This window comes from Egretta garzetta, unplaced genomic scaffold (assembly GCF_000687185.1).
Source record: "Egretta garzetta isolate BGI_Z169 unplaced genomic scaffold, ASM68718v1 scaffold230, whole genome shotgun sequence".
Taxonomy (NCBI): Eukaryota; Metazoa; Chordata; class Aves; order Pelecaniformes; family Ardeidae; genus Egretta; species Egretta garzetta.
This window is the reverse complement of record NW_009258281.1, coordinates 2,649,407-2,662,124: the sequence shown is the minus strand read 5'-3', so window position 1 is coordinate 2,662,124 and position 12,718 is coordinate 2,649,407.

The following is a 12,718-nucleotide window of genomic DNA, read 5'->3' as shown; positions in this document are numbered from 1 at the left end:
CTTGAATGCTTTAATGCGTGATAATGAAGGGAGACAGGGGGAGGGATGGAAAAGGGTTGTCAGGATGAAGGCAGCAGAAACTACTTGTGGCTCTGGACTTGTGCACCTTTCCTAAGCAAAGCACTGTGAAAAGTGAGCGATGCACCGCCTTCTCCATTCCTGGGGCCAGGTGGGTGCCATGTGATTGCAAGCATAAACGAGCACTCCTATGTGTGAAATGCAGTGAAAATGTGAGACTCTAAACCGTCCTCTCTCAAGGTGGGACGCTCGCTGCAGCTAGTGGGTATTTCTGGTGGGTTTGGTTTAGTTTTCTGGCTGTAAAATGAGGATGGTAATTTCTCATGGAAGATAAAGTTGTTCATGCCTGTGAGTTCTTGTGGCAGTGAGAATGCCACCGAAATGCTGTGCAATGGGTGGCCCTTCAGCAGCTTCAGGAGGGGCAAAGTAGTTAAAAAATTCAGGATCCCGCAAATGAAGTAACATGTTACCATATAACAAAAGGCAGCATGATACCATCACAGGTCAATAGTGGGACTAAATGCATGTGTCATCAATAGCTCTAATATTAGGACTTCCTAAATGTTGAATGCTTAACCTAGCAAATCCGACCTTCCTGTAATGAAGATTTGTGTGCAGTTAGCTAGGGTTTGAAATTGGATGGCTGAACAGATTTTGATCACGTGATCCTATATGGTCCATTTGGAAGATTGAACCTCTTTGTCCTCCATACGGACCTGCTTCTGTCCCAGTTGGTGTCTCTTCCTATGGCCCTCTCTTTCCATTGCTGAGATAGGGAAATCTGCACCACCATTTTTTTTTTTGTCCCAGACTGAGTATCCATAAGTGGACATTGGTCACCAGGTCTTACATCCATAATGCCAGCTTGTTCCAGCTTTTCCTTCTGGGAGGTTGTTTGTCTGAGGGACCATTCCTTCTCAGAGCATGGGACAACCAGGCTTCTCGATCCCACGTTCCAATCTCCATCGCCCCAGGGACTTCACGGAGAGGCTCCTAGTCCCTCTGCTTCCCCTTGCCGGTGTCGTTTTCCTGCTCCCCTGGCCCTCGCAGAGCCTTTATCCTGGTGCCCTTGCTCCGACATCCCATCTGACATTTCCTGAGGGCTTCCTTTCCGACAGGGGCTTCCCTCCTCTTCACCGCTGGATGCCGGTCTTGCTTTTCCCCTCGCAGCTCTCCCTTTCTGCTTTCTCGCGGCTTTCTGCCCTGCTCTCCCCTGCCTGTTTCCTGGCTGCTTATCTCCCTTTCTTCCGCTCATTGTCCCCAGTTCCTGCAGCTGGAGCCAAGCCTCCCACCACTGGCTGCTGGGTACCAGGGACGTTTGCTTCCTCCCATCGCCTTGTGTCCCCTTTCAAGATGGTCTGTGGGTATCAGTCACAGGAAAATTTGCCCAGTCTTTGGAGAATTTAAACTGAAATACCCAAGAGTTCTTGGTACATAGTTGATCCTGTGGCAGCCCTCATGACTTAATGTCAAATTTCCCCCCCTTTTTTATTGCCAAGTAATGGAAGTGCTGGAGCTGCTGAGAGAAAGGACTCACCTGCATGGAAGGGCAAAGTGTTCTTCCCTAGCTTTGCCTGTGGAGATGACTGTGTCTGCAACCAGAGCAAAACAAAACAACCCCAGCCCCCATAGCTGATATTTAATATTTTAGGCTGTGCAGCCGGTCAGTTGCTAAATGTTTCAGCTCAGGGCTTACAATTTGGCAATGGAGAGCTGGGTGTTATTAGGAGAAGAATTGGGCAGCCTTAAATACCGCAGTATGGTAAGTCCCTCGGCTGATATCTAAATACTGAGTAACCCATTGCCCGGCGGGGCGGGGAGGGGAAGGAAAAAAGATGTCAGGGTTTGCCAGTTGAATTTCAGTCTGTGGTTCTAGCACATTCATTCTTGTTTAATGTCGCTGTGCATCTGCAGCTGGCAGGAGGGCTGGCTCTGGACAGGGCTGGGGAGACTCTTCAGGCTACAAGTTCTTCTGCAAAGTGGTTCCCATCCGTCCAGCACATGGCTGCCGGGGCGGGGAGGGGAAGGAAAAAAGATGTCAGGGTTTGCCAGTTGAATTTCAGTCTGTGGTTCTAGCACATTCATTCTTGTTTAATGTCGCTGTGCATCTGCAGCTGGCAGGAGGGCTGGCTCTGGACAGGGCTGGGGAGACTCTTCAGGCTACAAGTTCTTCTGCAAAGTGGTTCCCATCCGTCCAGCACATGGCTGCTGTGACAACTGTTTGGTATCAGCTGGAGCCCAAAATATTCTCATGCCTTCCAGGTATTTCCAGGAGTCATCAGGGAAGCCAAGAAATGCAGTTTTACCTTAAATTGCCCTGAAGATCAGTCAGGCTTTTGGTCCTTTCCCTAGTTAAAATCACATAGTAAATGGAAGCAAATGCTGATGCCCACATTCCTGCCATCATTATCCTGAAAAAAGGTTAACCCAAAGGTCTTTAATCCTTGAATTTTCATTCTGAATCCCTGGTAACCCTCTTATCCATTGTAAAGTCTCTGTTAATTCCCAGAAGACTGTTTGACTCCCTTCAGCTAAAATTCTTTTTTGCTTTTGATGTCCTTCCCCGTGATTTGCATTTCCATCTTTTTGAGAATTTAGATGTCTCTGGAGCTTGATTTACATTTGTAACTAAGGCTTTGTGAAGTCTTCTGGGGAATATGCGTGATGAACCCAGCAGTGAATAGGTTTCACAGGTCCTATGCTGTGCCAGTCCGCATGCTTGGAGTTCGGGGCTGTCTCGCCATTACCTGTCCCTCTGGGACCAGCCAGATGTTTGGCTCCAGGAGAGTTCATTTGTCTTCCCTGGGCACTGCTTGTCAGAGAGGGGGAAGTTTCTCCAGTGCTTTGTGAATGGGATGAATAGAAATAGTGGGAAGTCTCTGAGCATCAGCTACACAAGACTGATGGGCATCCTATGCGTTTTTAGGCATTTAATTTGTGAGAAATAAAGGCTGGGCTTTGTTGCTCGTCCCAACCACCACTTGGTCGCATCTGTAAATCACCCTCTACTACAGAGGAAATTCTTCTTCCTCTACTGCTGTATAAAGTTTACAAGTGATACCAAGTCCTATGGTATTCTGTGTAACCAGCAATTAACTTTGCAGAACTCCCCCATTCCAAAAATCAAAATGCATGCCCTAAAATCTATCCAAAGCTTTTTTTCCTGCTCCTGCTGACTGACCTGAATATATCTGAAATTCAGTGTGGGTTTTTAAAGGTTGCAGTTTTGGTGAGGAAGGAGTTAACCTTTTCTGCCTGGGAGCAAGGAAATTCTTCGTCTTAGTGGAGACATTTTTGCAGGGTTAGAGGGTTGGATCAACCACGGGGAATTAATTCATACCCTTCATGCGCTAGAAGAAGGATACACATCGTTGCTAACAAATTTGCCAAAGATGGTTTCCAAAGGAGCCAGGAGACATGTCTTTGCATTCAGCTGGGTTTCAGAGTATTTTGTTCCTGGAAGGTTGAGAGGAAAAGGTAAATGTCAGGGTATTTCTGTCTTTGCCAGCATGTTAATGGAAACTCTATTTAACAAACAGCTTTCCCCTTCACTGCTCTCAGCCTGACCAAAGATCTCATTCAGCCCCTCAGGGCTCTCTTAATGCACCGTTCACCAAAGAGCATCTAGTGACCTCGCAAGCTCTGAAGCACAGTTCTCCCCCTCCTTTTTTGCCATCCCTACCTTCCACCAACACGTCATGTCTCTCCCCTTACTTCCATGTGCTCCACTAAATTTTTTGGCAATGCATCTTCCATATTGCACCTCTTGTCCTCTCCTGGGCATTTCCCTCTGTGGCTGTTCCCAGGCTGGCTCTCAGCTTCTCCTCCTCTGCTCAGGTTGCAGCCGCATCATGGCCATTAGCAGCCCCAGGAGCGATACCCACCAGCGCAGCAGGTTCCCGGGCTGTGTCTGCAAGCCAGGGAGAAAGAGCATGTGGTGGGGAGGGGAGGGAAGACCAGCAAGTGCCAGTAAAGCTGGGGACTAGAAATAGAAACCCATTTGTGCTGTGTGGCATCCTGTCTCCCCAAGGCTGTTCAGCCCAGTAAAAGCTGTGCTGACCGGCACTGGGAGCAAATGTGGCAGGGAGGCAGGAGCGGGCATGTCCAAAGGCTAGGAAAATCAGCTGTGGCCCAGAGAGAAAGCCTGGCAGGGCCCTCCGCATTCTAGAAGAACTGAAGTGCATAATGCCTTCCCTTTTAACTTGGCTAAGAGTTTTGTGTGTATTGCCATTAAGAAGATAAAAAAATATTTCCTTTCACTTTTCTGATTAAGAAAAATAAAATCTTCCCTCAATGGACATTTTGCACAGGCATCAAAGGAATTATCTCATTATGCATCAGATCCAGCAGACCTTATAGAGGAGGTCATCATCACTGTTATGTTCCTAATCACTTTAAACTAGTTCATTAAAAATATTTTTACCTCGTAAGTGTTTCTAAATCTCTTCCTCTTACTGTATCTTAAGACATTCAGGCTATGCCTGTAAAAGATACACAGTTCTTCTAGTATCTTATCCGCGGGTATCTTCAAATATCACCTTGTCGCTCATGGACAACACATCTAATTAACTTTCTGAAGGAAGAGAAACGTGTGTCATCATCAAAGACGTGCTTTTACCAGGTATTGTGTTCAGCAAAATGCTAGAGGTCCTCTTGGGTCTGCTGGCATGCTTGCAGTAGGCTTTCCATGCTGACATATTCTGTCGAGCCCGATGTACGTTTTATGGCTGATTCCCATTTGACAGTGGTTTTTTCCTACTTGCAGTCTGCTTTTTAAAGTAGCCACCCTAGTATCTACCAAAATGATAGAATTTGACAGCACTTTATAAAACCCCATTATACTTTTTAAAAGCATTTTGCGAAACCATTTGGGAGCAGGGAACAGTCCAGGAAAGTTGCTGATCCTACGCTAAGACCTACCCTATGTTCAGCTCTTTCAGAAAAGAAGCCTGATTTCCATGCGATGTCAGTGTTTGATGACTTCCACATGCCTCGTACTTTAAACAACTTAATCTGATCATATTCTAAGAGTGTTTGTTTGGACTGTGACTGATTTTGAAACTGTTTCATATCAGGAGTTACTTGATATGCTTTGGTGGTGCATGGAAGATGGGTGTATGACACTTCCACCTAGAAACTCAACTGATGTAGATTTGTTTCATGCTGTTGTAGATTACACGGTTTGGGTTAATCTCCCCCTAGATTCCATATGTTTGAGGATAGACTTTAGCTTTTTTAAAAAAGTATTTAGAACACTGCAAGACTGTCTTCTGCAGTTAATTAAGGAATATATCCTGAATCATTCAGTAAAAGAAATGTGCTTGGTTGCCTAAGTACATTAGCCACAGAGCTTTAAGAGTCAAGCATATTTTTCAGATGAAGAGTCCATTAATTTTGGAATTTTTTTTTTTTTTTTTGAGATAAGAGAAAGTTGTGATGTGGCTTAAAATGCTGTAGTCCAATCTGAAACCAGAGGAAGGAATTATATGTTAATTTATTATTCCAGGGATGCATGCAACTCTTACAAACACAAATTCAGACTTGTAAGGGAATTTTGACTTTTGCCAATCCATTACTTGACCTGATGCTGTCTTTTAAAAAAGCCCCAGAAAACCTCAGAAGGTAAAGACATTTCTTCTTCGCCATCTGTAATAAAAAGTGAGTTTCAACATTGAAGCATGTCCAAAACCGGTCACAGTGTTGCTGGATGTCAGGCGTGTTTTACAAGGACTTTCACGTGCAGCAAAGCCCTTGGAGTTTATGTTTTGTGGAAGCAGATGGGTTAACTTTTAGCACAGCTCTCTTTCGGGACTTTAAGTAAGTCTCGCACAAGCTAAGGGCTGGGGACTAAGGGAGGCTGGGGAGGAGGTGGACGAGGATGCAGAATCACTTTGGGTGAGTTATGCACAATGCAGGCAACTTGAAGATAAATGGCAGCCAGCTCCGGGTGGGATAAAAGCTCAAGGTCAAAGCATAATAAAGTAGGGATTTGTTATATCAGTGTCTCGGTGTATCTTGCTCCCTTCCAGGAAGGCAAACAGTAAGTCAACATAATCAATGCTGGCACCGCAGCCAAACCTTGCTGCCTCAGCCTTTGCTTAGGATCTTCCTCTGTATCACTGTGACATTGAGCTGTGCCCACGCTGATCACAGGCAGGAGAGCATGGGCAGGGGTCCGAGGAGCACCAGTGTTTCCATAGGAAAGTGGCAGGAGCGTGAGCGTGGCCGCTGCTGGGAGGAGAAGGGAATGATCTCTGCATCTCCAGATTATTTTACTATGAACCGTTTGTCTTTTTCCATATTCAGGTGCCAAATCAATATAAAGAACTTAATTTAACAAATCTCTTACTTATCTTGCAGTGGAACCCAGACAACATCCCATAGTACCAGGCACAGCTGAAGTGGCACCTCCAGCCTCAATGACTTTACATTCAAACCTTAGTTGTAGTAGTTGTAGTTTTATAGGAAACCAATGGAGCAACCCAAACAAGTGTGCGCTGATCTATCTTGCTTAAATAACTAAGTTAGTTTAGAGTGTTCTAAACAGCAGATCTTAATGAATTTTAGTTGAGTTTTTGAATGGTGCATCCAGCTGATGGTGACGTAGGGCTTGTCTTGAGCAATGAACTCTTCCATGGACAGAGCTGGATCTAAGGAAGGACACGGTTTTTAGCGGGAGTCCACAATAATTCTCAAAAATATCTGATGTACCCTTTTCTTGGAATTGGCTCTGTAATAGGAAGACAGGGTCCCGAGTCTCAAATGCTCTTACTTGGTGATTTTTATAAATCAGTACTGCAGTCAAGATACACAAACCACAGGAATGGCATAAAAATGCTTTAAAATTATGCCTGTATGTGAGAAGAGGTGGTGCTGCTCCTGTGAGCGAACACAAACACAGAAATTCCTAAAAGTACCTGGTAAGCATCTTCATCTTCAGCTGCCTTAGAGGTACAATGGAAGCTTGTAACTGCTGTTGCAGCCAGGTCCTTTTCTTTCCCATTATTTCACTTTTAAGGAATACAATAAATGATAAAAATGACTTCTCTGTTGGTTTTCTATTTTTAGTTTAGTTAGTCCTACCTACATGGCACCCCTGCTCTTTACTGCTAAGCCACTTCCATCTTGCAGGCTTCCTGGGCATGGCCATTGCACAGTCAACTCTAACCAAGGCAGCAAAATCCAGGGAAAAACTGAGCTTGTGAACCACCAAAAGACACACAACATCTTTGCAAAGCTGCTGGGCAGAAACATACGGGGTTATTCAGGTGACAATGACTGGCACCGGGAATGGAAAATCGCTTGCTAGGGAATTAAACTGTCTCCTCGCCTTCTGCTGGGTGAACTGAAGGCTCATCTCAGGCAACTCATCTCTGCTTGCTTAACCAAGGCAGAAAGCTAACAGGGGTTACCATTGCTGTGCCAGGTATTAAGGGTATATATTAAGTCAATGCATACGTCTTTGTGGCATTGCTTACCTGGGCAAGTGAAAAAGGTTACTACATTCCCACACGAGGCATTGCAGGCTGGTAAAGCTGCTTTGGGTTGTGCATTACCCACAAGTACAACGGTTCATTTCATAGCAAAAATGTTGGATAAATTAAAACCCTACCAAAAAAATATTTTCTTGATACAAGTGTCACTGATTTTCTTTGGCCTCCTTTGAGTTTTCTGGATGCTAAGCAGAATGAAAGTAAATACAAAATTGGAGCAATAGGGACAAAGCTCTAAGCTATATATGTGTAGGGGTTTTTTATATATATGTACATAGAAAATTTGCAGTGTTTGCAAGTGAAGGGTTTCTGTTTTCAGTGGAAAAGTTAATAAGTATTAGCTCAATGCCACTTTAAATAAAGATGGGAGATGTAAGGCAATTCAAAGATGGTATTAAGAAGTGTAAAGCAGATGAACTCTGATGAAGACTACGTCACATGCGGTAGATTTACTACATCAAAAATGTGATTTTTTTTTTCAATTGATTTCTTTTGCAATGATGTAGTATGTCAAGAAATAGCTATCAAAACAAAACTACTAGCCTCCAAAAGGAGCCAGTGCTGATTCAAAAGTCAGTAAAACCACTTTATTGGGCATCCAAAGGGAAAAAACGGGAACTGAACCTAATAGTTAGATATAGTTAGATATTAATGCCAGTCCATCAGCAATGGAACTGCCTGCATTTGAGGAAGCTGTATGCTAACAAACCTCCCTATGAAGAGAAGCGGAGTTTTTTATTCTGTTTTTACCATATTTACAACCATTTTTATAGTGAAAATTTTGACCAAATGGAAGTGTGTCCAAGCAGAAAACTTTTCACAGGCTACAATGAGCTATTGCCGTGGAAGATTGTCTCAAAATAAAGTATAATTGGATAATGAGAGAGCATTACATTGAAATGCCAGTAAATTGGATACTTTTTCTGGGTGGAGGTTAGCTTTCTGGTTGGCAAACTTAACCGATGGTCTCCCAGATGGACCGTCAGCCTGGAAATTGGTATTTCATACAGTGGCTTCCCACGTGTCAATTTAGGAACCTCAGTGTTCAGTGCTATCTATTAATTAACAGTTTGCTTCACAAAGAAAAAAGGTTGCTTTTTTTTAGCTTCAATGTATAAAAAAAAATACAAAGATGCCAGTTTGCTAAAATACCCACGTTAATTTTTGATTATCATTCGGTTTTCAGGAGGCACTCTAGCTTGTGCCAACATTGTGCTGTTAGCTTGTGCCCCCCAGCAGCTGCCCATAAAACGCAGAATGGCAAATTCACTCTGAAGAGTTTTCATTTAGCCGCGCCGTGCACAGGGCTTTGTAACCCCAGCGTAGGCAGCCGTGTTTTCTCCGCCGTCCACGAAAACCAGAGGAATAACAAGGCGAGAGGCTTTCCTGCACGCCAATATATTTAGTCGCAGAAGGACGTGTCTCAGAGATGGCAGCTGCAGTCGGCTCTGCCTCAAAGGAAGAGGTCAGGCTAGAGTATCTTGAGCAGGCTTTAAATTCTCAGTTAAATAGCAAATTGTTTTGAATGGTAAGGTTTATTCAATGTGGGAAGTGCTTTCCATACCTCTGCACTAACAGAGGCAGTGAAATGCTATTTTTGAATATTTCCAGGCTGTCTTAACAATTACATGGACTTTTTTGTTTTTTAAATTGATGTTTTGCCGATGGGTTTAGAGGGCTGGTACCATGCATTTCCGCATTTTGCAAGACTGTAAAACAGAGGAATATGGAGAACTTCTACTCTGGATTTACCTTCTGGACCTCCAGGCTTGTGTCCTACAATGTCTTACTGTTTGCACCATTCCCCAAGGAAGGGACAAGCCCCGCTGGCCTTACTGGCGATATTTGCCCGTGTAGCATTGAACGATGATGAGCAGCAAAATTGAGCTCTCTCATTAGTAACCTGCAAAATCTTCACATTGACTCCTGGGTCATAAAAATTCTTGCAAACCTAGATATTAAAACAAAGAATCTTCCCAAGGGTTGGAACCTTTCTTTAGGTTACCTTTCTACCCTTTTCAGTGTGGCAACTTTAATATTCACACCCCTTTTCACAGGGAGAGACAAAGAATATGCCTGCTAATAATTTAAAAAATAAAAAAGAGACATCAACTTTAATCTGTAATTACAACCAAAGTATCACAGTTAATTACAGCTGCCTCCAAAGCCAAGCCAGGTCTGCAGCTGCTGGGAGCAGAGTAACATAAAATGCCACCAGCTGTGGCCCATTACTGGCCCTCCCAGTAGTCAGGGAAGGAAAAGGAGTAATTAGAGGAGTTTGGTAAAATGTAGCTGGTACAGCATGGCTGGGTTTTACCTACTGCAATAACAGAAAAGGTATCATCTTACCTGGGAGTGGAACATGCTCATTAGTTTCCATTCGTTTGCTTTTTGGCGGTGTGTTTGGGCCATGTGCTTTAATCAGTGATAAGGGTCTGTAGGAATGAGAATCCTCTGCGAGAGGAATTGTAAATGTTTTATCAAGCTTGCAAATGTTGTTCCTGAAAGTTACCCAGAAATAAATGCCAGTTCTAGCCTCATAAAAAGGCAGCAGGTTTGGCTAACAGCTATGTAACTTCTTGGGTTTTATTTATTTATTTGTTTATTTCTGTATTTCTCACATTCTGTGGTAAGAGCTGCATTCACTGTTAAATTATCTGTGTATGAGCACCTTAATGGGGCAAATAGAAGATTTTGCTCTAATGTCATGAAGATGCTTATTTTTGTGACTCTGGCTATTAGTTCTGAACATGCAGAATTTGCACTTGGAAAATGGTGCTTGTACCTTTTTGAGTTTTCTGGATCAGATATCTGCTTGAGGTAGGGGTCTGCAGGTTGGTAATGCAAGCAGCAGGTCTGGTTGGAGCAGAAGATATTTCCTAGGAGATAGAGATCTCCCTGACCACCGAAGAGCAGTTTCCTTCTGGCTCCTTAGAAAAGCTTCTCTATCTGCACCTCTCCAAGTGCAAACAGTGATTTTTCAGTGAACGCCACACGAAACTAAGGTATGCGTTTAGCAGCTTTCAAAGCCAGCTCTGCATTAACATGTGCCAACAAAATCACAGTGCATTCCTGGTTTTAAGTTTGCACCGATCACTGGGGTGTTTTAGCTGTTGTTGGGACAGTGGATCTTTGTTTCCAGATGTTTTTTGAGTGGGAATCTTAGCGATAAGGTGAACTTTTCTGATAAGAATATGTTGATAGTAGAGAACTATGCTGGAGGTTTTCACGTAGGAGTTTGCCGATAGTAGATTATTTTGGGGGGAGATTTTCACACAGGAATTTGTTGGTTATGTAGTCTTATTCTAAGAGGAACAAAGAGTTTTAAGGTACAGGATGGAAAGAAGGATGCTAATTTAGTGTGAATTGATGAAACCCAGACATTTTGTAAGGTGCAGCATGGCGGGCACTGTTGGGGTTGGCTGTGCAGTGAAACTGGTGTGGAAAGCTAATGCAGAGTGGGCCAAGGAGGACTATGCCTAACTGATGTGTTTCCCAGCATCTCAGATAGTTAAAAGCTTGAAAAATTGAAGTCAATGTGAAATAACTGTAGAAAAATATGGTCTTGAGCTGTAGCTTCTATTAAGCAATAGCAAATTATTTTCTTTCTCCAGAGAAAACTCGAGTAAAAGTGGATCAACAGGGATAGATAGTATTGAAATAGGTCAATTACTGTGAGGATTTATTATGGGCAGTGATGAGCATCAACTTCTCTAACGTGGTTAGCATCACACCACCACAATTGGTACTGACAGCACACTCCAGAGAATGAGGCTTAAGGTTCTTTAAGGGTCTCATTACTAGAGGTGGGCTTTAGACCAGGGTCTAAAGGAACTAAATAATTGCTAGGAGCTCTTAATATAATCATAGCTTAATTTATAATTGCTTTCTATTTAATTTTGAAGTGGTACATCCTTGTGATATGATAAATGCAGTGACAGCACTGTGGTAAAAAAATATTCATTTGTTGGGAAAAGTAAAGTTGTGGGTAAGGAGCCATGCAAAAACTAATGATAATGACTGTTTGGTAAAGTTAGAAAACTTTACTCTTCGTTCACAATTATGTCTTTAAAGGCAAGAAATTCTTTAGGCTGTCTGTAAGCTCATTAAAATTCAGAGCAGAGTAGGAAATGGTAATGTGAAGAAGTTAAGAATGCCTTAGCTGTTTCATGGGTGAGCCTTGGTGCCTAGCACTGAGAATTTAATATTTTATCTGTTTAATACAAAGCATCAGTAATAACATTTGTTATTTAGTGAGAAGGGACAACATAAGGTCTCAAATTTTATCCAGGATCACTTTGCTCGCTTCTCTCAGGATGCCAAGTGTCTATGCTACAGGCGCTCTTCAGATCATGAGCTACAAGGTGAACAAGTTTCACACGAGTCAAGTAAAAGACATTTCTGTTAATGTACATTCTTCCTTTATCTTCTTGATTACTGTTGCCACTTGTTGACATTCTTGATGTTCTTTCAATAGTGGAGTTGAATTTTCTGGTATGTTTTTCCCAGTATGTTTTGGTGGCTTTTTTGGTTTGGCTTTTTTTGTTGTGGGTTTTTTTTTTTTTTTTTAGTGCTGTGCCTTGTTTGTGTTTGATTTGGTTTTGTATTTTGTTTGGGTTTTTTAAATAATTGAAGTTGGCCGTAATGAGAGTATTCAGACTCTTAGATACACAGAAAGGACACAGGTTTTTCCTTTCATAACTCATGAATTCTCCCTACTCAAAATTTGTCAGTAGGATATGTAATAGAAATGCAACTTTTTAAACAAATTGAGTAATAGAGTGGTTAAGAAGGCATATAAACTACTCATTCTGTGTTGTAATCTCTTTGGAGGAGAAAAAAAGCACATAAAACAGAAGTGCATCACATTTTCCAAAGGCTTATGAGATGCTGTTTATCTTGCTACTTTTAATTATATTTTGAAAGATTACTAGGGCCTTGATGTAACTTGTGTAGAGACTCTCCCTGACTCAAAGTGGGTTTGCAAATAGGTTGATCTTTGGGGCTGTAGCACGTCAGGTTGATGAGAGAGCACTTGTTAAGAAAACGAATCTACTTTTAGCTATACAGATTAAAAATATGCTAACTATGCATTCCCAAATGACCTCATTAAAAGTTCTGCCCTTTAGATGCAAGGGGAGGGCTGTGGGTTACGCTACAAATTGAAGGCTTAGTTGGGAGGCAAATTTCCCTTCTTTCCTTCCCCG